We start from the raw sequence: 26,969 nt of genomic DNA, 5'->3' as shown, positions 1-26,969 counted from the left end.
TTTTGATTTTAACCATTATAAAATGTTAATAGACAGAACTAAATTATAAAGAATTTAGTATGACAGATATTATTTACATAAATTAAAATTATTATAAAAATTTTAAATGTTTAGAAGTCTCTGAAAAACGATATATTGATCAAAGATATTTAGCACACTCACTGAAATTATTGGAGATCAGTTGAATTGGGCTGAGCGCTAAACTTTTTTTATAGCCCAAAATACACTTGAACTTCCCTAACTGGAATCACCATAACCCACAAAAATAAAATTGCAGTCAGAGAGACTTCCGAGTTGTAGAAGGAAATTTGTATGAAATTTTACTTTTATTGCCAATGGTTATGGAGAGCTTCAAGTTATGGAAGTTCAACTTTAACTAGATTACAATCCGTTCCTATAAAAATTTACAACTGACCGGTATCGCCTAGAAAAGTTTGTCAAATCAAAGTTTTCTTTAAAAAGAACGAGACAAAAAGCCGACAATTAGTAGAAGTCGGTAAAGCCAATTAATCATTATATGTATCATGGCTTGTACAGCGTTTTCTATAATGGTGTTAGAGCACGTTTCATAATACATATTTTAATGCTAAATTTTATAAATTTCAGCTCCTTGAAACCTACATATCTATTCCTTACAAAACTGAAACAAATTAATTATTCAAATCTGAATAAAATCGATTTTAAATCAAAAAGAGAGCCAGCAAAACCTTTACATTTTATATGTTCAAGTTTTTGGCAAATGAAAACGTAAATATTTTATTAATCAAAATGTTTCAGAAAGTAAAAAAAATATTGAAAATCAAAACAAAACTCCAGGTATCATATGGTCTTATCTTATTTACATACTCGACGCTAACTTATGCACTATATCATTTTTATATATAAAAATAAATTGTAATCAATTATTATAGCTATAACTACACCAAAACTAATTCAGATTACTATACAAAACTAGATCAAGGAATAGAGATTAAGTAAAAGTCTCCTAAGCGGTTCCTACGCCAAATATATACATATGTATATATAAGTCTCATTAAAAACATAATTTCCTTTCAGTTTACAAATATTATTGGAATTCTATTTGAATTATGCTTATTTCTCCTTTAAGACACACTGTACGGTGCGATACGTCTTCAAAGTCCTTCACATTCAACCAATCCTGCGAATCAAGCAAGTATCGCAACTACCTGAAGAAAAGAAATCCACAAGTTATTTTTATTGGCTTTTACATTGCAGAAATTGTTGTAGCTTATACAGCTACAGCGACTGCCACTATTACCTATTAATGTTGTATATACAATGTATGTACTCATATGTATTGTTGTTGGCAGCGCTTTCATATTTCTTTAATGTTCTGAGCAAATATTTTTTAACGTCTCCATCATTTTTTTACTCATACCCACTCATACAGCAAGCCAAGCTTCTGCTCACAATTCTCACATCTCGCTTGCACTCGCGCTTTGGTGGTCCAATGGCGTCGACCAGACAGCAGCAGTTCGGCAGCCGACGCGCTCACTAACTTGTGTATATGCGCTCGCTCTCTCTTTCACACCCAGCGCGCGTCCAATAGCCCAGCGATTAATAATTTATCATAATTCATTCATATCATGTCTTATGGCAGGCAGCGCATATAACAGCAACAACAACACACACACAGAAGTCAAGCAGGCAGTCGCAGGCCAACAGACTGGTTCCGTTTTCTTTGCATGCGCGCGCCCAACCTTCTTGCTCAACGCCGTAGCTCCGGCAGTCAGTCGTCTGTGTGTGTGTGTGTGTGTGTGTGTGTGTGAGCGAGAGTGAGAGCGCGCGCTGTTTGTGTTCTCTTTTGCACACACAGCCACTTGTGGATTGTTGCTTATGTTTTCTTTTATTTTTTAATAATTTGGCTTATAAGATTTTTGTCTTCCAAGGCACAAGGCGGTGGCAGTTATAATAACAACAACAACAATAATATGCTGGATTTTTGCGCTCGCTACTGTTGGCTATATGCTTGTCTTCTATATTTTCAGCATGTGTTTGTATATATGTATAATATGTATGGGTGTGTTGTTGTAGCTGTGGTGGTGCTAAAGATTGTGCAGGTTGTTGTAATTGTTTTTGTTGTAGTTACTTGTATAAATATTATGAGCCATCCATCAACTTCACAAAATGTTGCGCGTTCGTCATTCCTGTCGCTACTGTCTTTTCTGTTGTTGTTGCTATTGTTGTTCTACCTTCATTGCATATGGCGAGGGTAACTCCCACTTTCTTAAATGTTGGGCGCTTTCTTGAGTTTGTGTCGTTTTGGCAATTGGTTGGGTATGATGATTTTGTTGTTGTTTATTTCCAGAATGTTTTATTGCTCATTTTCTCTTTTCAATTATGTACTCAAAGCCATACAGCACTTAAATATACATATGCGAATGTATGTACATATATATAATAAATTCTTATATTTACACGTATATTCCCACTTCCCAATCGCCAGTCCTAAATTCCGTATATACTATGTTTGTTGTAATTGGTATTTTTATTCACTGAAATGTTTTGTATGTACTTTGAATTTTAAATGCCAACATGTTTGTTGTTTTTGTTATTTTTAAATTTGTTGGCGATTTAAATGTTTTATGAAATTCTTTTATATTTTATTTTCGCAGCACATGCTTCTCGAAAAGAATCTTTATATTAGCCATAAAAGTACCGTTATGCTGCCAGTAACATATATTTAAGTGAATTTCATCAAATTACATACAAATAAGATATTTATTTTGGCTAAAATTTCTATTTATTTTAATTTCATTAGATTTCAATTAGCATAAAATAGACATTCCAAAAACACTATTTGAATATATAATTTAGAAACCTTAGAATAAATGGCATTTTCGGGTTTTTGGCGCAACGAGAAAGTTGCGAATAAGTAGTGTTGAGATATCTGTTTTTTAGTAATGGCATTTAAAATAATTGTGTAGAACGTGCATGAAATCTCAAACTACAGTAGAGAGGTGTATTTTTAATTGCTTTAGAGATGGAAATTTTTTAAATACTCGCGCTGAGGAAATTTTTTTATAAATTTTTGTAGTTGAGCTTTTGAAATTCTGAATTCTTTTTCTTAAATTCTAAATACATATTTTAAGCCGATTATTCAAGACTGTCATTAGGATTAAGCTCGGAATTGTTTATCGAGAGGTTACTTGTATTGATTTTTTGAAACCCCGAATCAAATGATTTTGTGAATCATTTCCGCTATGTTCTTTTTTTTCTAAATTAAAAAATTTATGTTTTAGAACTCGAAAATTACTTACAATTTCAAACAAGAATGTTGGCTTTTAATTAATTTTTATTAAAAATATTTATTTAACGGATTTTAAGACACTTCTTTTTATTAACGCTTAAATGCATGGCGTACCGTATATGGTACATGCGATTTAAGGCAATTAAGGCTTCGTAATTCGATCAAATTAATATCGCATTTTGGTCACAGAAGGCGTCATTAGTGCTAACGCTTATTTAAAAATTACCGCAGCTTTCAGAAGTTTAATCAGTTGACAGTGACCTAACGAAGTGGACGGAAGTTTTTATTTTGGGGATGATCATTTAAGGATTAATCACCCAAGATTGCATGGTGATATTTCGAAAACGGAGTAGAAATTATTTTGAGAACTTTAATATTTGAATTGTATTATATTTTAAACAATAATAGAAATCTAAGAGCTCTGATAAAAAAACGCATATACATTTTGATGAAATCTTTCGGATTTGATTAATTTTACGAGTTGTTCAAGTTTTGATTTGCAATCACGAATTTATGCTGAAGTTGTTCCAAGTTCTATTTCATTGACGACCTTCACTCTACCTTCAGTTCTTGACCTCAATAGAAACTTTCCATAAATTTGAAATTTATTATGTGAAGGTGATACTTTATTTATAATTAAAAAGTTTTTAGATTGGTTCGGATAGTAGTGCCCAAAATCTAAGAATTTTACTGTTTTAATGTAGATATGTTTTCTTATTATGGATTTTTGCACGAATTTGAATTTTTTAATAATTTAATAATTTCACAAATATAAAAAACAATAAAAAAATATATGTTTGAAATATACATACATTTACTTTAATATTAAATTTAAAATTTTTGCTATTAACTCTGCACTGTACAATTCTTAACACGTAGTCATCATAAATCCTTTTGAAATACAACTTCCAAGCAATACAAATATAAACCAACACTCAAGCGAATTTGTATATTTTTCCATATTTGAATAAGCTGACAAACGTACTTAGTAATGGTAGGGAGAAAATAAATTTGATTTAACTTATGTACATATCTGTATATATACATATGTATGTGTGTTTATATATAAATGTAGTAAGGAGTATCAAACAAGTAGAGCGCATAGCACCTACTCATACAAGTCAAAATACGATGAGCTATGAAAGCACCGCAATGCGCAGGTCCTACCCACAAGTTGCTCCTTAAAGCGCAACACCTAACTACAGCTGCACCTTACAACAAATCGAGGTATGGAAGCTCGCATTACGAGCACCTCCACAGACTGTTGCACTTATTATTCTATTTTTAATTTTTTTTTTTCTATTTTCATTGCTTTCCAAGCAAAATTATGTGCAGTTCACCTTTGCAGCGGCGTTAACAGTGACTGCAGTAATGGAGGCGACAGCGAAGCTCAAGTCAGAGGTGAGCTTCGAAATTACATTTTTATTTTATAACGCTCGCGTTTTCTTAATAAAACTGCAAAACTTCTTGTACTTACATACAAACCAAATTTTGCTCGGGTGCTAACTTTTATATAAAAATCGGCAATTCTGTCTGCAAGTGTGTGTTTTTATATAAGTACACAGTTATTTATTTCTAAGGTAGTTTGACGCCCTCTGAAATTTTTTTTGGCATTGCTTTTGTTCTTGTTTTTATGGCATTAACCAATAATATGTAATATAAAATGTAGAAAAATTCATAACTCACCCTCGAGTTGTGAGAGTTTGTAAGCTGAGAGAGCATTCGGTGCATAATAGGTCGTGAGTTTGGTGTACCTGCTTGTCTGATTGAGATAGAAAAATGTATGAAATATAGCGCGGATTTCATAATATTTATGTGTGATTCAGAAATGGGCGTCAACTTGAGCGGTTTCCCTTCCGTTGGTTTTTTGTCGAGTATAATTTTTTTGCTGCTAAACTACGAGATGGGTGCGAGCTCCATTTAGTTGAAAGTGTTTTCTGTTAAACTTTTTACAAGTGGAAATAGAAATCTTCTCTATTCTATTCATTCTATTTTAGTGGTTGTAAAGCCTGTTAGTGAATACTCAACGCCTCAATGAATAACTTTGTTTTTGATATGTCCCTCTAACATACATTGATTATAAATTCAAACCCAAATCTACCGAATTGAATCATAAAGTATCAAAATTCTGAGTGTAATATTTTAGCTAATAATTTTTTAACTAACGGCAACAGTAACGGCAAATATTTTATTGCTTCCTACCTACTTTAGAATTGTAAAGTAGTAACGACAATTTATTAAAAAAAAAATAATAATTTCAATGCCTTTTTTATATACAGTTGAACTTCCCTAACTCGAATCACTATAATCCACAAAAAAACTTCGAGAGACTTCCGAGTTAAGGAAGGTAATTTGTATGAAATTGGACTTCTATCGCCAATTCAAGAGTATGAGTTACAGTATTGTATTATCATATTTTTTTTAATAAAAAATTTTAATTCGAAAAAGTAGTAAAAGAAGTCGAGTCAAGTCGAATAGATAGAATTTTTAAAATATATTAAATACATACTAAATATATATGTACTAAGGTTTACATACAAATTTATCAACATTTATGTGGCTTCAGTTATGTATGTACATATATACTACCCCAATTGTATGTATGTGCACAAAAAAATACATAATTCATAAATGAAAACACTCATATTCATATGATGTGATGGCGGCAGAGCAGCACCCAGTCATACTCGTCTTACCACAGATACAACAGCAACAACAAGCAAAAAAAAAAAAAACAAAGAAAAAATCATAATGAAACGAAACCAATACTTTGAAGGGAGTCACAAGCAACCCATGAGCACCAAGCATATCTGTATATCTGTACGTAAGCAACACTCATATCTTCCGTCATATTCCAACATTATCATACGCCTCATCATGTGCAACAACAACACCACCAGCGTTCGGCGTCAACGCCAACAACTTGACTTCGACTTGATTTGACTCGGTCGATGCTCGATGGTCACCTCCTCTTCTGCAACTACAACTACCGGTTTATGTACATGCATATGTATGTTACAATGCGATGTTGTTGTTTTCGTTGTTGCCTTAACAGTGTTGTTTCCGCGCACAAGAGTCAAGTTTTGATAGCCTCTCATAATCATAAACAGCAACAACAGCAACAGTATAGAATATCACGCAAGCGGAGATATGGCTAGCAGCGATGGTTACTTGAATAACAACAAAGACAAGAACAAACCACCACTTTAGTTACTCAGTAAAATCGCGCTGTGCGCAACAACACGTGCACGCTCGCAAATGTTAAAAAACCAGTGAGATTTAATGAGAGTGCTCGCTGCGGAATCAGTCGACAGCCAGCCATGCTTGGATTTTTCAACTACTGTTATATTAAAAGTACTGCCAGTCATGCCTATTGGTTCTGTTAAACACATAGTAACAGTTATATTTTTCTCATTCGCCATTTTTTGCCAATTACTGTTAAAACATTCTCTATGCGCTCTGCTTTTATTTCTGCTACGCAACTTTGCAGCTATCTCGCTTTATCTTATGCTTCTACTGTGTTCGCCATTTACAAATGATTTTTAACAGCACACTGTTATGTTACATTGGAGTATTATGTTGAATCTTACAGTCTTATACGCTGTTGTGCTATTTGCGAAATAATTTCGAAATGTTGATGCATGTAAACAGAGAATGTGAATTTTGAATAAATGAATCAACAGTATCTGTTAACTGTGCTGGCAACCGTTAAGAGCATAATTTTGATATGTTAGTTAGCAGTTATACGAAAAAATTTTGCATTGACTCAAATGCAAATTGATACTAAAATTTTTTATATGATGTTGTTGAGTAGCTACTAACGATGTAATAGCATGCTAACTATTATTTTCGGACCAACTTTAAGGAATATTATTAAAAAAATTATCAAAAATTTACGTCCCACTTCTGAACTTCTGATGTGGACGACCACTTAGCGAAAGTATAATTTTTAATTTTTTACCAAAAGTCAAGTACTTATTCACTTATCTGCAACCCTCACTAAGGATTTTTTTTTTTGAAGTTGAGTAGTCTGACGACATGCCAGTTCAGGCGAGGAATTTTGCTCAACGAATAGAGTAAAGGTGGGTAATATGGACCACGTGGGTAATATGGACCACCTAGTTATCTTGAATTTCAGTTGTTAAATCCTCCGTTATTTTCGTTTGATTTCTTCGTCTATTCGTGCAAGTTTCCTCAGTTTCAATTTACCGTTCAGCAAGTGCGGATATTCGAGCAATAGTGATTTTTGTAAAATAGTGGTTGCTGATAATTGCTGATATGTGCGTAAGTGAATTTTACTTAAAATTTATTGTGGAACGAATAAATTGACAAATAATATGTGTTAAATAAATACTTTTTGCTAATTTTGAATGGTTATAGTTTAATAAAAATAGTTCAGATTGGAATTAAACTCAGTTATATCGCCACCACATGTTGAGTGTAATATGGACTACCACAGTAGAGGCTAATATGGACTAATGGTCCATATTACCCGCAGAACAATTCTTACTCTTTTAGCTCGATTATCTTTAAGTTCATTAAGATCTTATTAATGTAGGATATGGCTCCTGGTAACCGTAAAAATTGGAATCCCGAGGACATGAAAAAGGCGATCACTGCGGTGCGATCTAATACCTGCGGTTATCTGAAAGCAGCTAAGATGTACAATGTCCCTAAGTCAACTTTAATAAGGCTAGCGTTAAAGAAAGACACCGAAATCGAAAAGGTCGTAAACACTAAATTAGGGCGCAAACCAGTTTTTCCTGAAAATTTTGAAAAGATGTTGGTGGAGTACGTTTTGACAATGGAATCGAAACTATTTGGTCTAAGCAGAATGGATGTTAAGTACTTAGCCTATCAACTGGCTGAAAAAAATAATATTATGCACCTATTTTCAAAAGAAAATCAGTTCGCGGGCAAGGATTTTCTGCGCTTGTTTTTAAAGAGGAACCCAAATTTAGCGTTCCGTTCTCCGACGGGATCTTCATTGGCAAGAGCACGAGGTTTCACAAAAGATAATGTGAATACCTTTTTTGATATCCTTGAAAAGGAAATGGACAATTTTAATTATTCAGCCAACAATGTTTTTAACGTTGATGAAACAGGCACTTCCAAAGCACTTATGAAATCAATAAATTCAGCAAGAGAAAAATGTATCTGTAATCATGTAAATCAAGGTTTTGATTTGACATTTGTAGATAACATTTTATTCTTTATTTTCATATCAGGAAAAAGGAAGAAAACAAATTCCTCATCCTCTTTGGACTTGGATGACAATTACAGTGTCCGGGACGAATCTGACGGTGAAATTCTAGAATTTGTAGACCCCGGTGAGAAAGAGGATGCGAAATGCCTATATTGCTCTACGTTTTATTCGGAAGATCGGTCTGGTGAAATATGGGTTCAATGTGTCTCTTGCAAAAATGAGGAATGTGCTGGTTGTGAAGAAGATCTCTTTATATGCGACATGTGTACACAATAATCACTTCGGCTAATATGGAATACCTGGTCCATATTACCCCCCAATATTTTTTTCACGTTTCTGGGTATTTTTACGTTTTTTTAGTTTATAATATATTTTGCGTTTGGAGTTATTGTTTTACAAAATAAAATAAAAATTAATTGTTTTTTTAAGTTAATCAAATAAATTTGATTGTATTATTGCATGTACTTGGTGACCTATGTACCAAAAAAGGATTGGTGGTCCATATTTGCCTACTTTACTCTATAGTTATTTATGTAGCCACAGAAATCATTCTCTAAACAATTTTGAGGAATGCTGCCGAGTTCGCAGTCCATAACCGGATAAAGTCCGCTTTGGTCATTTGAACCCGACTATATTGGGAAACGGGTTTACTCTATGGTATTTACCGCTGCTGACGAGCAAATTCCAAAAATCGAATCCAGAGTCTTTCGAACGAACTCAAAACCCTACTTAGCCAAATAGAGTACCTCGGAGTTTACTCTTATATGGTAATCTTGGAATTTGATGATAAGAAAGATAGATCATAGTCACAATAAAAATGGGCGAAGTCGATGGACTACAGATTCAGTGAATCTTTTTAAATTTGATACCAGCATAAACCAGTATCCAGTATTACATGTGCTCCAAAAAACATTGAGTAAAATATTTATTATTAATTTTGTTTCGCTTTATGTGAATTGGATTACAACAACTCCGAAACGTGGAATATTCTGAAAACTTACCTATCGCTTATTTCTGACATAAGGCTCTCCTCTACTTGGAAATCAGAACTATTACTGAAAAAGTCATTATTAAAATTAATCTTTCTGATAAAATTAATCTTAACTGATATAGCAGGCATCCCACTTTATCTGGGAGTAAACTAAAGTTCAAGAGCAAAATGTTTTAAGGGGCTATACTAGAGTAACCCATGAAAAATTAGGCGATTTTCGTGAATTTTTTTGAAGAAAGTACGCAATCGAATATTTCGTAGTTTTTTGGACATTATAAGGTATATTTTAAGCTGTATTTTTAGATTTTTTTGTACAAAGGTATTGAAAAATAATGAATTATGTGCTGTCTCGGGAGGTGCCAAAAAAAGTTCCCCACCTCGGCCGAATGAGTAGCTGAAACAAAATAATCCAAAAAGGGTATTAAAGTTGAAGTTATTTCCTATACAATGACCTACGATTATTGAAAAATATCAAAAATTAACAAAATGGCGTAGTTTTGAAACAAAATATCGCTTAAAATAAAAATATCTATTTTTTGAAAATGTCACACTGGTATAGCCCCTTAAAGAATATTTGGGAACTTTTCATTTTTCGGGAAGAATTTAGATTTATTTCAGCAAAATTGCATAACTTCCAAAAACACAGGCAGATTTGCTCTAAATTGTATAGATCAAGCCGAGACTACTAACTACTTACTTAGTGAAGCGTTGGCTTAGTAGAAGAATACACGCTCGATCGTCTTTTATGAACTCGGAAGAAGAATATAGTGATGGCGATAAATAGAAGAAGACGCAATAGAAAAGGAAACATTTACTTACAAAAAAATGAACAAACATTATTCTTTTTGAATTCATCAAAAGGTAGCTGAGTCAATTACATATTTAAAATGCGTAAATAGTAGCGCACACAAATGTCTAGCCAATAAATATGTACGCCACTGAAGTGCTAAGAATTTCATTAAGCACGTTTTAAATGGTGGCACGCATGCGCAGCACAGCAATAAACCAAAACTGTTGAAAAACGAAGCAACAACAAAAAAGAGTAGCTACAAAACACCCACACAAAACAACAACAAAAATAGCAATTACAAAAATAACAATTACAAAAACAGAAACAACAAGCCTTAGTTTTAGCGTAATTACGTGAGTGCTAAGCTATCTAAGCTATTGAGTCGTGTTTGAGCCGCGCTATGCGCTCAGCGTTTGTAGCGCACGCACCAAATTTCAAGTAACCCCTTCCCGGCTCAACGGCAGCCGCTGTATGCCACAAAGCGGCTCAATAATGCCGCCGCGCAATTTTTGCTTCACTTTGAAACTAATGTTGCGTGCTCTTGTAATGGCAGGAAGGCAGTAGCAGGCATTCACACATACTCATATGAATGTATATATGTAATGGATGTGACCTTTTAATATTCCATGGAAATTTGTGTGTATATTTTCCATACTTATAATGCTGTTGCCATAATTTTATTTCAATTTTTTCTACTTCATGAAGTTGGTGTGAAATGTTGAGCGGCTCATTTGAGCCTGCCAAGCAAACAAGTGTTTGCGTGTGTGTTCGCCTTTGAATGTTTGTTTACTTAGTGCAGTCGGCAGCAAGTGTTAAAATGTATTTCATACAAAATCACATAAATTTGCCTAATTGCCATACAAACACACACATATGTATATATATCCCAGATATTACTTATTTACATACATACACATATATATGTATATATATATATAACCATTATATGTCTAATAATCAAGTAGCGGCATCGCTTAAGGCATTACGTAAATCCACACACAAAATTATAATAAATCCATTTGAGGATCCCCGCAGCACATTTTCCACCAAATTTATTGTTGGTAATAAAAGTAAAAAATTGAGAGAAAAAATATGTAGAAATCAGAAAATAAATTGTTGTTGTAATAATTTTGTAATATACATTTTTGTTGTTGTTGTAGTTGTTGCCTCATTAGAACTTCCTGTCTTACTTAGATCCTTGCGCTGCTTTTAGCACTTATTTGTTATGCGACTTGCTTGTTGTTGTTGTTGTCAGTAGCGTTTGTGGCTGCTTTTACGCTTTGGCTTGGGTTGGCGCGCATGCGTGCAATGTGGTGGCAATAATTAAGGAAAACGAAGAAGCAGCAGCAGAAGAAACCCTTTAGCGCTTAGTAAGAGGACTTTTCGGCGTGTGTGTTTGTATATTTAGAATGTTTTTGATGTTGATGGAAAACTGAAATTTTTATTTATATATGCAACAAATGTGCGGATGCATGTATGTTTATATGTATTTTAGAGCAGTTGAAATGCAGCAGCACTTGAGTGACTTGCCGCAGGCAAATTCATACATAAATATATTGTTCTAATATTTGTATGTATGTATATGAGTCAGTGTGTGTACTTATTTGCCTGTCTGCTTGTTTCTGTTGTTGTTGTTGTTTTACGGAAATCTTACCGCTTCCTTGCGCAAATCCCTTTGGGCTTTGAGGTTTGTCTGCCCGCATTCGCCTTGCAGCATTTGCCTTCTTACTGAGTTGACAAACATATACACATACTTACATACATACATACATATGTACATATATACATACTTACATACACATACCTGTATGAGTGCGTATTCAATCCTTGCAATATCTCCTTTTTTCACGTGTGTTAATTTATGTCACCGAACGGAAGTGTGATTCCATTTCGTCTTTCGCTTTTATTTAATTTAATTCGTTTAATTTTTTTCTTCAATTTTAATCTAATTGTTTTTTTTTCAGATTCTCAATATTTGCATTGGTCCCTCAACATTTATAATTATGCGCTTCACTTGATTTAAGCCTTTCTTCTAATTTACCCTAATATGAGAAGGCTCCTAAGCGATTCATTAGTGATAGAAACACGGAGGGCATACCTTCGCGAAATATATTTTTACCTCTTTCGAAACCCAACAGTAGTTTAAATTTGACAAGGTTAAGTTTTCATTTAACTAGGTCAAACAAGATTATATGTATATGACGTAGCAAAGGAGGGAATGGTTGCCTTGTAGGGGAAGTTTCGGCAAACATTTGATGCTGGAAGGTATTAGAAAATTTGTTTCTAAATCTTTTTAATATGCCGGATATCGGTTTGTTCGGAGTTGCCTAGATAACGGTGCACATTCAGTGTAAATTTCCATTTAGATTGCTTTCTTTATCGAAACAGATAACATCTTGCAAAATAAAAGGTGAGACACATTGGATAGGTCTATTTATAAACATATTTATTAAATAAAAAACCCATTGAGAGTTTAAGGGAAACATTCGGTCCAAATCAACTTTATGACGTCCGAGATGTTCGAAAAAGTTACAGACCTGATTTCACGAAACATTTTCTAAATAAAATTATAATTTTTTACGTTTTACGTTTTAACACCCCAAAACCTCCCCCCCCCTGCGTTCGCCCCTGGTTGGATGTAATGAAAGTAGGCGTGATCCCGCCCCCTACTAAGTTTTTTGTAGATATCTCGTAAACTACTAAAGCTATATAAACGAAGCTCTCAGGAGTCGTTTTCTTCAGGCACTTCCTTATACGTTCCTAAAATGTAGGAAATCGGATTGTAACCACCCCCACCTTCCATACAAAGGTCATGTTTAAAACTATTGCAAATTCTTTAACAATTAAAACCACCAGAAACCTTAAATTTAATTATAAAGATGGTGCAAAAGAGTGCGCTCAAAATGGTATACACAATTTCAATTGGGCGTGATTCCGCTCACTTATGGGCCAGAAACCATATCTCCAAAATTATATTATATCTTATAGAATTATATTACTATATTAAAAATATTACATCATAATATTGTTATTTTTTTTTTTTAAGTTTCCCACTCCTACAAGTACAAACATGTATTTCAACTATAAATTTATTCAAACATTTCTTGAAATTGTAAATTAATCATTCGTAAATTTCATTTTTAAATTATTTACAATGGATATTGCTGATGGCAAAGGAAACAAATCCACACCGTTGAACTAAAAACGAGCAGAAGAAGGGGAATTGTATTTTAATCTGTCATATGGAGCAGTTATACAAATGTGCTCTTAATCAATAATAAGAATAAAAAAATCATATGTTATGAACTTCATCAGAAAAAAAATTTTGAATAACTGATACAGTCTCTTTCTACTTCCGAACACATTAAACGATTATCAATTGTACTTCTATAATATTCTAAAACCTTGTGATATAAAAAAGTATAGTTTTTATTATTATTTTTTATAAATAAAATATTTTTTAACATAAAGCAAATAATTAAATTAACTGGTTATTCTTACACTTTGCTGGACTAATCCCAAGATAGCTCAACTTTTTATATTTTGTAAAGCGAGAATAATTGTATCTATAAGTAAGAATATTATTTAAAAATTCCATGAAATATCTTATATATAAAAAAGATCCATCTGAATCACCCTGCTTCAAGCAATATTTGGCCGATTCTTAGCCGTTTCTTTCTACTTCTTTCGGATTACACTAAAATACATTTTTCTTACTTTTTTGATTTCTTTAAAACAAAAAATTTGAATTCTTCTGTTTACCATATAAAACACAGTGATTCACATTTGACTAAACTAATAAATTCCACGATGATAATTTAAGTCTAGTATAAAGAAATTCAATAATAATTCATTAAATTGAAGGTTTTATTTAGCACTGCTAGAAAGATTCGATTTATGTCAAATATTCACAGTTTTGTTTAACAACTGGTTGAGATTTTGAAGATAATGTCATAAAGCCTCTATTATAGAAGCATTCGTAACTAGGAGAGTCTATTTTTAAAAGTTTGCCATAGACAGGATCACGTAATAATCACTTGGTGCTGTCCTGGACTATAAGGTGTATGCAAAAGAGCCTGCAAAACAAGATTCTAAAGTTTCTATCGAGTCACTATCACTATATGACGCCTTTCACAATGCGAGATATAAATGACAAAAGTCATCTCTTTGAAAATAACGGATTATTTTTACTAGACCTATTATACTATTTTCAAATATTGGCCTTAATGCTCATTTTTATTTTATTTAAGGAATTAAATGTCCTATTTTCAATAATTTTTTTTCTAGTAAACACTTTTTTCTGTCTTATATATACATATTTAAAGAATAATTTCTGAAATTAAAAAAAAAAATTAAAACTCCTTCATTGAGTCGTCATTTGCGGTGACCCCTCGGAGAAAAGGTGCATCCGCGTCGTCAGCACAACTCTTGCCAGGATCATTCAAAATGAAAAAACAAAAATAAGTGTACTAGGTAAGACCATAAACTGGTGCTTGAACAAAGGAAAGACAGAAAAACAAAAAAAAAATTAAAAATACAAATTTCGGTCAAAATTGATTGACTTTTTTTTAAATAGTTGTAATTGAAAAAAGAACTCATTCAAGCACGAGTAAATTTTATCTCGAACAATTATGCAAAATTTCATCAAGATCGGTTGAGTAGTTTTCGAGAAGATTTGACAACCGACTTTGAAAACATGGTTCCGAGAAAAACGCGTTAAACGTTTTGAGGAGCAATAATAACTGACGTGGAGCGCACACCTTCCAAAGACTATATCTCCGAAACTATTATTCGGATACTTGAAAATTTAGGATAATATTCTTGAGATGTTGTAGAAATTAATAAGCAAAAAACAAAAAAAAAAGAATTTTTGAATCCACGAAACTCATGTCACCCCTTAAAGGAAAAAATCTATATTGCTGATTTGCTTTGAAAAACGTGAATAACTTATTTTTTCTATATGTATTTATATTTTACCTATTATTTATTTTTATATATGTATATATTATAATAATAATTTATTTAGTTTCGAATATTAATTAAATGAATAAACAACTTCATATTTACATATGAACTGAGTTGTTTACTTATTTTGTGATGTTATTTGTATTTGTTTTTCTTTTGTTACTATACTAATTTACTAATTAAAGTTATTGATGAAAGAATCGGCATCGGCATCGGCCAAAAATTTGGTATCAGTCGGACACTATTCCTGTATGATCAGCAGCTGCCTAGTGACTCCCGTCACATTTATGGGCGCCTGGTAGTGCAGCAGCGAATTCTACAATTTTTTAATATGCACAGAAATGATGATGATGATACACTGAGAGAAAATACGAAGTACTTGCAAATAATAAATTAATCTAATGTGAAAAAAATAGAATAATATGAATTCATTCTTGATTATATAATATATTTTCAATATATATAAGGAAATTTTCTTTTTTATTATACTAAATAAATAGTAATTAGGAATTATAAAACAAGGATGGGATCATGTGTAGAAGTTCACGCAAGTGAGGAAAGTTTTTGATTGTCACTCACTTGGGAGTGGCCAGAAACGATTCTTCTCCACATGGTTCAAGCAGCTCACGACTTCCGGTTTTAGACCAAGTATCCTCTGGGTAGCTAACAGACATCCGTTTGAAGGCGAGCTAAAGTGAGAAGGCGAAGCCCGCTTATGCGGTTGTGCGTAGGGTTTGGGACCCACCACATCAAAACACCCCCCCAATGAAAAATCTACGAAAGCCTCGGATGAGACACCCCCCTTTTGATGACGACCCCTGCAAACGTTTTAAGGATAATGATATAAGGGCATGCACCTGGAATGTCCGGACCCTTAATTGGGAAGGTGCCTCTGCCCAGCTGGTTGATGTCCTCATACGACTTAAGGCTGACATCACCGCCATCCAAGAAGTGCGATGGACGGGACAAGGACGGAAGAAGGTGGGTCCTTGTGACATCTACTACAGCGGCCATATAAAGGAGCGCAAATTTGGTGTTGGATTTGTGGTGGGAAAGAGACTCCGTCGCAGAGTCCTGGCATTCACCCCGGTGGATGAACGTCTAGCCACAATCCGCATCAAAGCGAGGTTCTTCAACATATCGCTGATCTGCGCCCACGCCCCAACGGAAGAGAAGGACGATGTGACCAAAGATGCTTTCTATGAGCGCCTAGAACGCACCTATGAGCGCTGCCCCCGCCACGATGTAAAAGTCGTGCTTGGTGATTTTAACGCCAGGGTGGGTAAAGAAGGTGTCTTTGGCACAACAGTCGGAAAATTCAGCCTCCATGACGAAACATCGCCAAACGGCCTGAGGCTGATCGACTTCGCTGGGGCCCGAAATATGGTCGTCTGTAGTACCAGATTCCAGCATAAGAAAATACATCAAGCTACTTGGCTGTCTCCTGATCGAAACACGCGGAACCAAATCGATCACGTTGTGATAGACGGAAGACATGTCTCCTGTGTTTTAGACGTGCGTACGCTCCGAGGACCAAATATAGACTCGGACCATTATCTGGTCGCAGCGAAGATACGCACCCGCCTCTGTGCAGCAAAGAATGCCCGTCAACAAACACAAGGAAGGTTCGACGTCGAAAAGCTGCAATCGCAACAGACAGCCACGAAATACTCTACTCTACTTGCACTCCTGCTCTCTGAGAGCACTCATCAGCATCTCGGTATAAGGGAACTGTGGAACGGCATCTCAAACTCACTGCGTACCGCTGCAACCGAAACAATTGGTTTTCGGCAACGACAAAAAACAAGCTGGTACGATGAGGAGTGCCGTCTCGCAGCGGAGAGAAAACAGACTGCCTACCTCGCAACATTGCAAACGACCACAACACGTGCGGGATGGGATAGATACCGAGAGCTGAAGAGGGAAGCGAGACGCATTTGCAGACAAAAAAAGAAAGAGGCCGAAATGCGTGAGTACGAAGAGCTTGAGAAGCTGGCAGACAGAGGGAATGCTCGAAAATTTTATGAAAAAATGAAGCGACTTAACGAAGGTTTCAAGACCGGAGCATCCTCATGTAGAGACCAAGGTGGTAATCTGGTAACCGATGTCCAGGGCATACTGGGATTATGGAGGGAACACTTCTCCGACCTGCTGAATGGCAGTGAGAGTACAACACCAGGAGATGGCGAACCCGATCCCCCAATCGATGACGATGGAACAGATGTTCCATTACCCGACCATGAAGAAATTCGAATAGCAATTACCCGCTTGAAGAACAACAAAGCAGCGGGGGCCGATAGATTACCGGCAGAACTATTCAAATACGGCGGCGAAGAACTGATAAGGTGCATGCATCAGCTTCTTTGCAGAATATGGTCGGAAGAAAGCATGCCTGACGATTGGAATCTCAGTGTGCTCTGCCCAATCCATAAAAAGGGAGATCCCACAATCTGCGCCAATTACCGTGGGATTAGCCTCCTAAATATCGCATACAAGGTTCTATCGAGCGTATTGTGTGAAAGACTAAAGCCCACCGTCAACAAACTGATTGGACCTTATCAGTGTGGCTTTAGACCTGGAAAATCGACAACTGACCAGATATTCACCATGCGCCAAATCTTGGAAAAGACCCGAGAAAAGAGGATCGACACACACCACCTTTTTGTCGATTTTAAAGCTGCTTTCGACAGCACGAAAAGGAGTTGCCTTTACGCCGCGATGTCTGAATTTGGTATCCCCGCAAAACTAATACGGCTGTGTAAATTGACGTTGAGCAACACCAAAAGCTCCGTCATGATTGGGAAGGACCTCTCCGAGCCGTTCGATACCAAACGAGGTTTCAGACAAGGTGACTCACTATCGTGCGACTTCTTTAACCTGATGCTGGAAAAAATTATAAGAGCTGCAGAGCTAAACCGAGAAGGTACAATCTTCTACAAGAGTGTACAGCTTCTGGCGTACGCCGATGATATTGATATCATCGGAAGCAACAACCGCGCCGTTTGTTCTGCTTTTTCCCGCATGGATAAGGAGGCGAAGCGAATGGGTCTGGAGGTGAATGAGGACAAGACGAAATATCTCCTGTCATCAAACAAACAGTCGGCGCATTCGCGTCTTGGCTCCCACGTCACTGTTGACAGTCATAACTTCGAGGTCGTAGATAATTTCGTATACCTGGGAACCAGCATCAACAACACGAACAATGTCAGCCTCGAAATCCAGCGCAGAATAACTCTTGCCAACAGGTGCTACTTTGGACTGAGTAGGCAATTGAACAGTAAAGTCCTCTCTCGACGAACCAAAATCAAGCTCTACAAGTCACTTATCATTCCCGTCCTGCTTTACGGTGCAGAAGCTTGGACGATGTCAACATCAGATGAGACGACACTAGGAGTTTTCGAGAGGAAAATTTTGCGCAAGATTTATGGTCCTCAGAACATTGGCAACGGCGAATACCGCAGACGATGGAACGATGAGCTGTACGAGTTATACGACGACATTGACATAGTTCAGCGAATAAAAAGACAGCGGCTACGCTGGCTAGGTCATGTTGTCCGAATGGACGAAAACACTCCAGCCCTGAAAGTGTTCGATGCAGTACCCGCCGGAGGAAGGCGAGGAAGGGGAAGGCCTCCACTCCGTTGGAGGGACCAGGTGGAGAGCGACCTGGTTACACTTGGGATCTCCAACTGGCGCCGAACTGCAAAGGAGAGAGACAGGTGGCGCACTATCGTCGATTCGGCTATAACCGGCTAAACGGTTGCAACGCCAATCACATACATACAAAACAAATAATAATTAAAAACTAATGTATATTTATATACTCTGAACTAGAATTGTTGCTAAATAAAAAGAAAAAATCCATACTCTTCGCATCTCTACATATTTTTAAAAACATTTAATTATCTCAAATTATTCATCTGACCCACCCTGTTTCAAGCAATATTTGTAATTTACACAAAATACCAGGCGCCCATAAAAAGCAGCAAGGCAACAGTCGCCCAGAAAAATTGAAAGGTGAGCAACAAAAACTGCAATTTGCAGCTGGGCAACAACATCGAACAGCATAGTGGAGCAACAACAATTCTATTGGGATGATATGAAAGTATGAAACAGAGCTCTGTTGTTGACAAAAATAAAAGAAACAACAATGCAAATGTTTGTGGTTACAATAACAAATCAATTGCGTACATATATGGGAGACTCTGCTTACTACCGATTATGGGCGCCTGGTAGCTCAACAGCAAATTTGATAAATATATTAAAATGCACAGAAATGATGCTGGTACACTGAGAGAAAATACGAAGTACTTGCAAATATATAATGTTAAAAAAAACTGATAAATGAAATAATAATAACTATTATAAAAGTAACTCATATTTATTCATTGTAAACTAATCCATATTACATGCATCTGGAAAGAAATTTTGCAATAAAAATATTCTTGAAAATACCATTAATTTTTTTAATTACACATAAATTATTCAATTGAGACACCCTGTTCCAAGCAATATTTGCAATTTACGCAAAATACCAGGCACCCATAAAAAGCAGCAAGGGTGCTGCGAAACCTAGTAAACAAGCAACAAGAAATTATATTCTCCATATTACACTAATAATAACTACACCAAATGCAAATTAGCAACAACTAACCTACTCGTTGGAGTATTGTTGTGGATCGGAATTTATGCACGGGGACACAGAAATAATCGGAACGAAGGAGTATTGTTGCGTGCATTTTAATACAAAGTAAACAACAAATTCCTGTATGATCAGCAGCGATTACAATAACAAATTCATTGCTTAATTTATGTGGGAGTTTGCTTGCTATCAATTATGGGCGCCTAGTAGCACAGCAGAAAATTTGACAAATATTAAAATGCACTGAAATTGATGATGATACACTGAGAGAAAATGCGAAGTACTTGCAAATAAAAATTTTGGTGAAACTATGATAAAATGAAAATTTATAATTATTCAGAAACTAATATACCTTAAAATATGATAATGAAACACTTTAAGAATAATTTATTGTTTTATATAAAGAAATTTTATTATGTTTCTATTCAAACAAATCAAATTTTATAGAAAATTATATTTAAAATAAATAAACAATTGGAAATTCCGAAAAAAATAATAATTATTAACTAACATTTATTAGTTTACTATTCTTTTATTGATAAATTGTATATACATAAAAGAAGTCTTATATAACAAAAATATTTATTAATTTTAAGTGATGTTGCTAGATTCCATTTAAGCCAAATGTCCAAGTCCAAAGAGTCTATTGTAGATGAAAACGTAAAAAAATCCAATGGTTTAGAAAGATCCCAAGATGAAATTGATCAGCACTCCAGAGATATCAAAACACAGTTTCCTTGGACATATCGTTTCAGAAATTTTAGGCGTACAAGTTGCGTGAAAAGAAAATCGTGCGAAATAGAAAAAACCATGAGTTGCTGATTTTGAACTGTATTCGGATATGTGACGATGGATGTGTTTCATGACGGCTTCACCATTTCAAAATCCGGAATTCAGAAGACGGCCATCGGTGTGCGATGAATCGAGTGTAAAGCTTGGAAAGAGGCAACAGCCACCAGACAAAGTAATGACGTCCACATCTTGCGATCCCATCGACTCCTTCGAAAAATCCATATTCTGGGAATCTGAAAAGAAATAAATAAATATTTAATAAAACTGAATAATGTTTTTATAATAATTAAAACTCATCTGGAAGCAACTGCATGGAATCAAGCAATATTTATAATTTACACAAAATGCCAGGCGAGTATGAAATGTAGCAGAACTGCACCGATCGCTTGATAAACACACGAAAAATAATATGTTCTACATACTACAACAATACAATACCTAGTAGAAATTAGCAGCAAATAGTCAAAGGAATGTCTCTCTTGCGGTATCACCTACTCGATGGAGTATTATTGTGGATCGGAATTTATGCACAGGGACACAGAATAATTGAAACGAAGGTGTGTTGTTGCTTGTTTTTAATGTAAAGTAAACAACAAATTCCTGCTTGATCAGCAGTTGCATAGTGGCCTTCACGGGGCGTCTGGTATGTCAATAGTGAATGCAATGCAATTTTGTTCATAACAACAACAACAGCCCTTCATCGTTTCATTCTCAATTGTGTGCTTGTTGCTTTTACACTTTTCACATGCCAGGCATTGACAGGCGACCAACAAAAAATTACAATTTGAAGCTGGACAACAACATCGAACAGAAAAGTGGAGCAACAACAATTCTATTGGAATGATTTGAAGAAATGAAACAGAGCTTTGCTGTTGACATTCCACAAGGTAAAAAACAGAAGAAACAGCGATGCATAATTTCTTTAGTGGTTACAATAACAAATTCTTCGCGAACATATGTGAGAGACTCTGCTTGCTATCAATTCTGGGCGCCTGGTAGCTCAACAGCAAATTTGACAAATATTAAAATTCACAGAAAATATTGCTCTGGTACACTGAGAGAAAATGCGAAGTACTTATAGTTAATAATAAATAAATGCTGAAAATAATTAGAAACTGAATAATTTTTAATATTCCTTGAAATGTGATAATAAAATACTTTGATTGTCGTTTATTGCCTTATATAATTCGACAATTCATTGAAATGATGATGATACACTGAGAAAAAATTAATGCTGCTTCTAATATAAATATAAATATTATTAAATTTTCAGGGTACATTCATTAACATTAACTTACTTAAAATACGATAATAAAACACTAAGAATAATTTATTGTTTTATATAAAGAAATTTTATTACTTTTTTAATCAAACAAATCATTTTTTTTCGGAAATTATATTATATAATTATAAATAAACAATAATTGGAAGTCTCGAAATAAATAACAATTAAAACAAAACATTTATTAGATTGCTATTATTTTATTGATAAATTGTATATACATAAAGAAGTCTTATACGAGAAAAATATTTAATAATTTTAAATGATGTTGCTAAATTCCGTTTAAGCCAAATCACCAAAGTCCAAAGAGTCTATTGTAGATGAAAACGTAAAAAAATCCAATGGTTTAGAATGATCCCAAGATGAAATTGATCGGCACTCCAGAGATATCAAAGCACTGTTTCCTTGGACATACCATTCCAGAAAATTTGGGTGTATAGAGTAGCGTGAAAAGTAAATCGTGTGAGATAGAAAAAACCATGAGTTGCTGATTTTGAACTGTATTTGGATATGTGACGTTGGATGTGTTTCATGATGGCTTCACCATTTCAAAATCCGGAATTCAGAAGACGGCCATCGGTGTGCGATAAATCGAGTGTAAAGCTTGGAAAGAGGCAACAGCCACCAGAAAAAGTAAAGACGTCCACATCTTGCGATCCCATCGACACCTTCGAAAAATCCATATTCTGCGAATCTGAAAAGAAATAAATAAACATTTTAAATAAAATTGCATTACGTTTATATAATAATTAAAACTCATCTGAAGCAACAGCATAGCATCAAGCAATACTTATAATTTACACAAAATACCAGGCGAGTATGAAATGCAACAGAACTGCACCGAACGCGTGATAAACACACGAAAAATAATGTGTTCTACATACTACAACAATATTAACTTTAGCTAGTAGAATTTAGCAACAACTAATCTTAGGAATGTCTCTCTTGCGGTATCACCTACTCGTTGGAGTATTGTTGTGGATCGGAATTTATGCACAGGGACACAGAAATAATCGGAACGAAGGAGTGTTGTTGTGTGCATTTTAATACAAAGTAAACAACAAATTCCTGTATGATCAGCAGCGATTACAATAACAAATTAATTGCTTAAATTATGTGGGAGTTTGCTTGTTATCAATTCTGAGCGCCTAGTAGCACAGCAGCAAATTTGACAAATTTGTAAAATTCACTGAAATGATGATGATACACTGAGAGAAATTACGCAAATAAAAATTTTGGTGAAGCTAAAACGAAAATATGTAATTATTCAGAAACTAATATACCTTAAAATATGATAATAAAACACTTTAAGAATAATTTATTGCTTTATATAAAGAAATTTTATTATTTTTCTAATCAAACAAATCAAATTTTATAGGAAATTGTATTTAAAATAAATAAACAATAATTGCAAATTCCGAAATAAATAATAATTAAAAAACTAACAATTATTAGTTTAGTACTGTTTTATTGAAAAATTGTATATACATAATATCTTATATGAGAAATATATTTATTAATTTTAAGTGATGTTGCTAGATTCCAATTAAGCCAAATGTCCAAGTCCAAAGAGTCTATTGTAGATTAAAACGTAAAAAAATCCAGTGGTTTAGAATGATCCCAAGATGAAATTGATCAGCACTCCAGAGATATCAAAGCACAGTTTCCTTGGACATATCGTTCCAGAAAATATGGGTGTACGATAATTGCGTAAAAAGTAAGACCCGCCAGAGCATATACGAAAAAACCACCAGTTAATGATCCTCACCGTTTTTGGTTACATATCAATGGATGTCATGTGTGGCTTTACCAATTCAAAATTCGAAATCCAGAAGACGGTCATCGAGGACAAAGCGTGGAAAGAGGCAACAAACACCAGACCAAGTATTGACGTCCACATGTTGAGATCCCATCGATAAAAGAAAAATCCGTATTCTCCGATTCTGGAAATAAATAAATGAATATTTAATAAAATTATATTACGTTTTTATAATAATTAAAACTCCCGTATGCGATAAATCGAGGGTAAAGCTTGGAAAGACGCAACAGCCACCAGATAAAGTAACGACGTCCATATTTTGAGATCCCATCGACTCCTTCGAAAAATCCATATTCTGCGAATCTGAAAAAAAAATAAATAAATATTTAATAAAACTGAGTATAATTAAAACTCATCTGGAAGCAACTAACTGCATGGCATCAAGCAATATTTAATATTTACACAAAATACGAGGCGAATATTAAACTGCTCCGAACGCGTGATAAACACACGAAAAATAATATGTTCTACATACTCCACCAATTAATCAAAGGAATGTCTCTCTTGCGGTATCACTTACTCGTTGGAGTATTGTTGTGGATCGGAATTTATGAACAGGGACACAGAATAATCGGAACGAAGGAGTGTTGTTGCGTGCATTTTAATACAAAGTAAACAAGAAATTCCTGCATGATCAGCAGCGATTACAATAACAAATTCATTGCATAATTTATGTGGGAGTTTGCTTGCTGTCAATTCTGGGCGCCTAGTAGCACAGCAGCAAATTTTACAAATTTGTAAAATGCACTGAAATGATGATGAAGATACACTGAGAAAAAATTAATGCTGCGTCTAATATAAAAATTAATAAATTTTCAAAACAAGTTAACTTTTCTTAAAATATGATAATAAAACACTTTAAGAATGATTTATTGTTTTATATAAGGAACTTTTATTATTTTTCTAATCAAGCAAATCAAATTTTATAGAAAATTATATTTTAAATAAATAAACAATAATTGGAAGACTCGGAATAAATAACAATTAAAAAAAAAACATTTATTAGTTTACTACTGTTTGATTGATAAATTGTATATACATAAATAAGTCTTATTCGAGAAAAATATTTATTAATTTTAAATGATGATGCTAGATTCCATTTAAGCCAAATGTGCAAGTCCAAGGAGTCTATTGTAGATGAAAACGTAAAAAGATCCAATGGCTTAGAATGATCCCAAGATGAAATTGACCGGCACTCCAGAGATATCAACAAAACTCAGTTCCCATGGACATACCATTCCAGAAAATTTGGGTCTACAGAGTTGCGTAAAAAGTAAGGCTCGCAAGAACACGTACAAGGAATGACACAATAAATTGATGATTCTGAACAGTATTTGGATATGTGACATTGGATGTGTTGCATGTATGGCTTCACCATTGCAAAAACTGAAATCCTGAAGACGGCCATCCGTGTGAAAAAAATCGAGTGTAAAGCTTGGAAAGAAGCAAGTCACCAATCAACGTAATGGCGATCCCATCGACTCCTTCAAGAAAAGGAATAATCCATATTATTTGATTCTGGAATTAAATAAATAAATATTTGATAAAATTTCATTGCATTTTTATAATAATTAAAACTTCCGTGTGCGATAAATCGAGGGAAAGAGGCAATAGTCAACTAACAAAATAATGACGTCCACATCTTGCGATCCTATCGACCCCTTCGAGAAATCCATATTCTGCGAATCTGAAAAGAAATAAATAAACATTTTAAATAAAATTTGCATTACGTTTATATAAAAATTAAAACTCATCTGAAGCAACTGTATGGCATCAAGCAATACTTATAATTTACACAAAATACCAGGCGAGTATGAAATGCAGCAGAACTGCACCGAACGCGTGATAAACACACGAAAAATAATACGTTTTACATATTACACTAATTATTGCTTTACCAAATGCTTATTAGCAACAACTAATCTTAGGAATGTCTCTCTTGCGGTATCACCTACTCGTTGGAGTATTAATGTGGATTGGAATTTATGCACGGGGACACAGAAGAACAATTGGAACGAGAGGGTGTTGTTGTACGCTTTTTAGCGTATGCATATTTTCTTTTGCGATTACAATAACAAATTCTTTGCGAACATATGTGGGAGGCTCTGCTTGCTATCGATTATGGGCGCCTGGTAGCTCAACAGCAAATTTGACAAATATTAAAATGCAATGAGAAATGATGATGATACACTGAGAGAAAATACAACGTAATTTGATAAAATAAATGTGTGCTGAAACTAATTAGAAACTTGATAATTTTTAATATTCCTTAAAATATGATAATAATATATGTACTATTAAACGACAATTTCTGTTTTATATAAAAGACATATTGTTATTTATTATAATTAATTAATATTGATAGGGAATTCCAATATAAATAATATTTGAAGCAAAACATAATTTATATTATTTATACTTTTCTGTACTAGATTTGTTATTAAGTAGAAATACATATTCTCCGCATTTGGAAAGAAATTCTGCAATAAAAAATATATTTATAAACACTAATAATTCTTTTGTAATAACACAAATTATTCATCTGATACACCCTGTTTCAAGCAATATTCGCAATTTACGCAAAGTACCAGGCGACCATAAAACGCAGCAAGGCTGCTGCGAAACCTAGTAAACAAGCAACAAATATGCAGGTTCACATATTACACTAACAATAACTATACCAAATTGTTAGCAACAACTAATCTTAGGAATGTCTCTCTTGCAGTATCACCTACTCGTTGGAGTATTGTTGTGGATCGGAATTCATGCAAAGGGACACAGAAATAACCGGAACGAAGGAGTGTTGTTGCGTGCTTTTTAGTGTAAAATAAACAACAAATTCCTGCATGATCAGCAGCGATTACAATAACAAATTCATTGCTTAATTTAAGTGGCAGTTTGCTTCCTATCATTTCTGGGCGCTTGGTAGCACAGCAGCAAATTTGACAAATTTGTAAAATGCACTGAAATGATGATGATACACTGAGAGAAAATGCGAAGTACTTGCAAATAAAAATTTTGGTGAAACTATGATAAAATGAAAATTTATAATTATTCAGAAACTAATATACCTTAAAATATGATAATGAAACACTTTAAGAATAATTTATTGTTTTATATAAAGAAATTTTATTATGTTTCTATTCAAACAAATCAAATTTTATAGCAAATTGTATTTAAAATAAATAAACAATAATTGCAAATTCCGAAA

The 26,969-nt window shown here is 34.2% G+C and overlaps 1 long non-coding RNA gene across 1 annotated transcript; it reads right to left on the bottom strand.

The window, feature by feature from the left end:
• Nucleotides 1–23,387: 23,387 nt before the first annotated feature.
• LOC128920489 (uncharacterized) lies at nt 23,388–24,244 on the bottom strand. Its single transcript, XR_008470553.1, has 2 exons — nt 24,130–24,244; nt 23,388–24,061 (listed from the first exon to the last, which is right to left on the bottom strand). It is a non-coding gene; the product is annotated as an uncharacterized LOC128920489 (long non-coding RNA).
• Between the last annotated feature and the right edge of the window lie 2,725 nt (nt 24,245–26,969).

The sequence above is a fragment of the Zeugodacus cucurbitae genome, chromosome 3, assembly GCF_028554725.1.
Source record: "Zeugodacus cucurbitae isolate PBARC_wt_2022May chromosome 3, idZeuCucr1.2, whole genome shotgun sequence".
Lineage (NCBI taxonomy): Eukaryota > Metazoa > Arthropoda > Insecta > Diptera > Tephritidae > Zeugodacus > Zeugodacus cucurbitae.
This window is presented reverse-complemented; position numbering and strand designations above follow the sequence as displayed.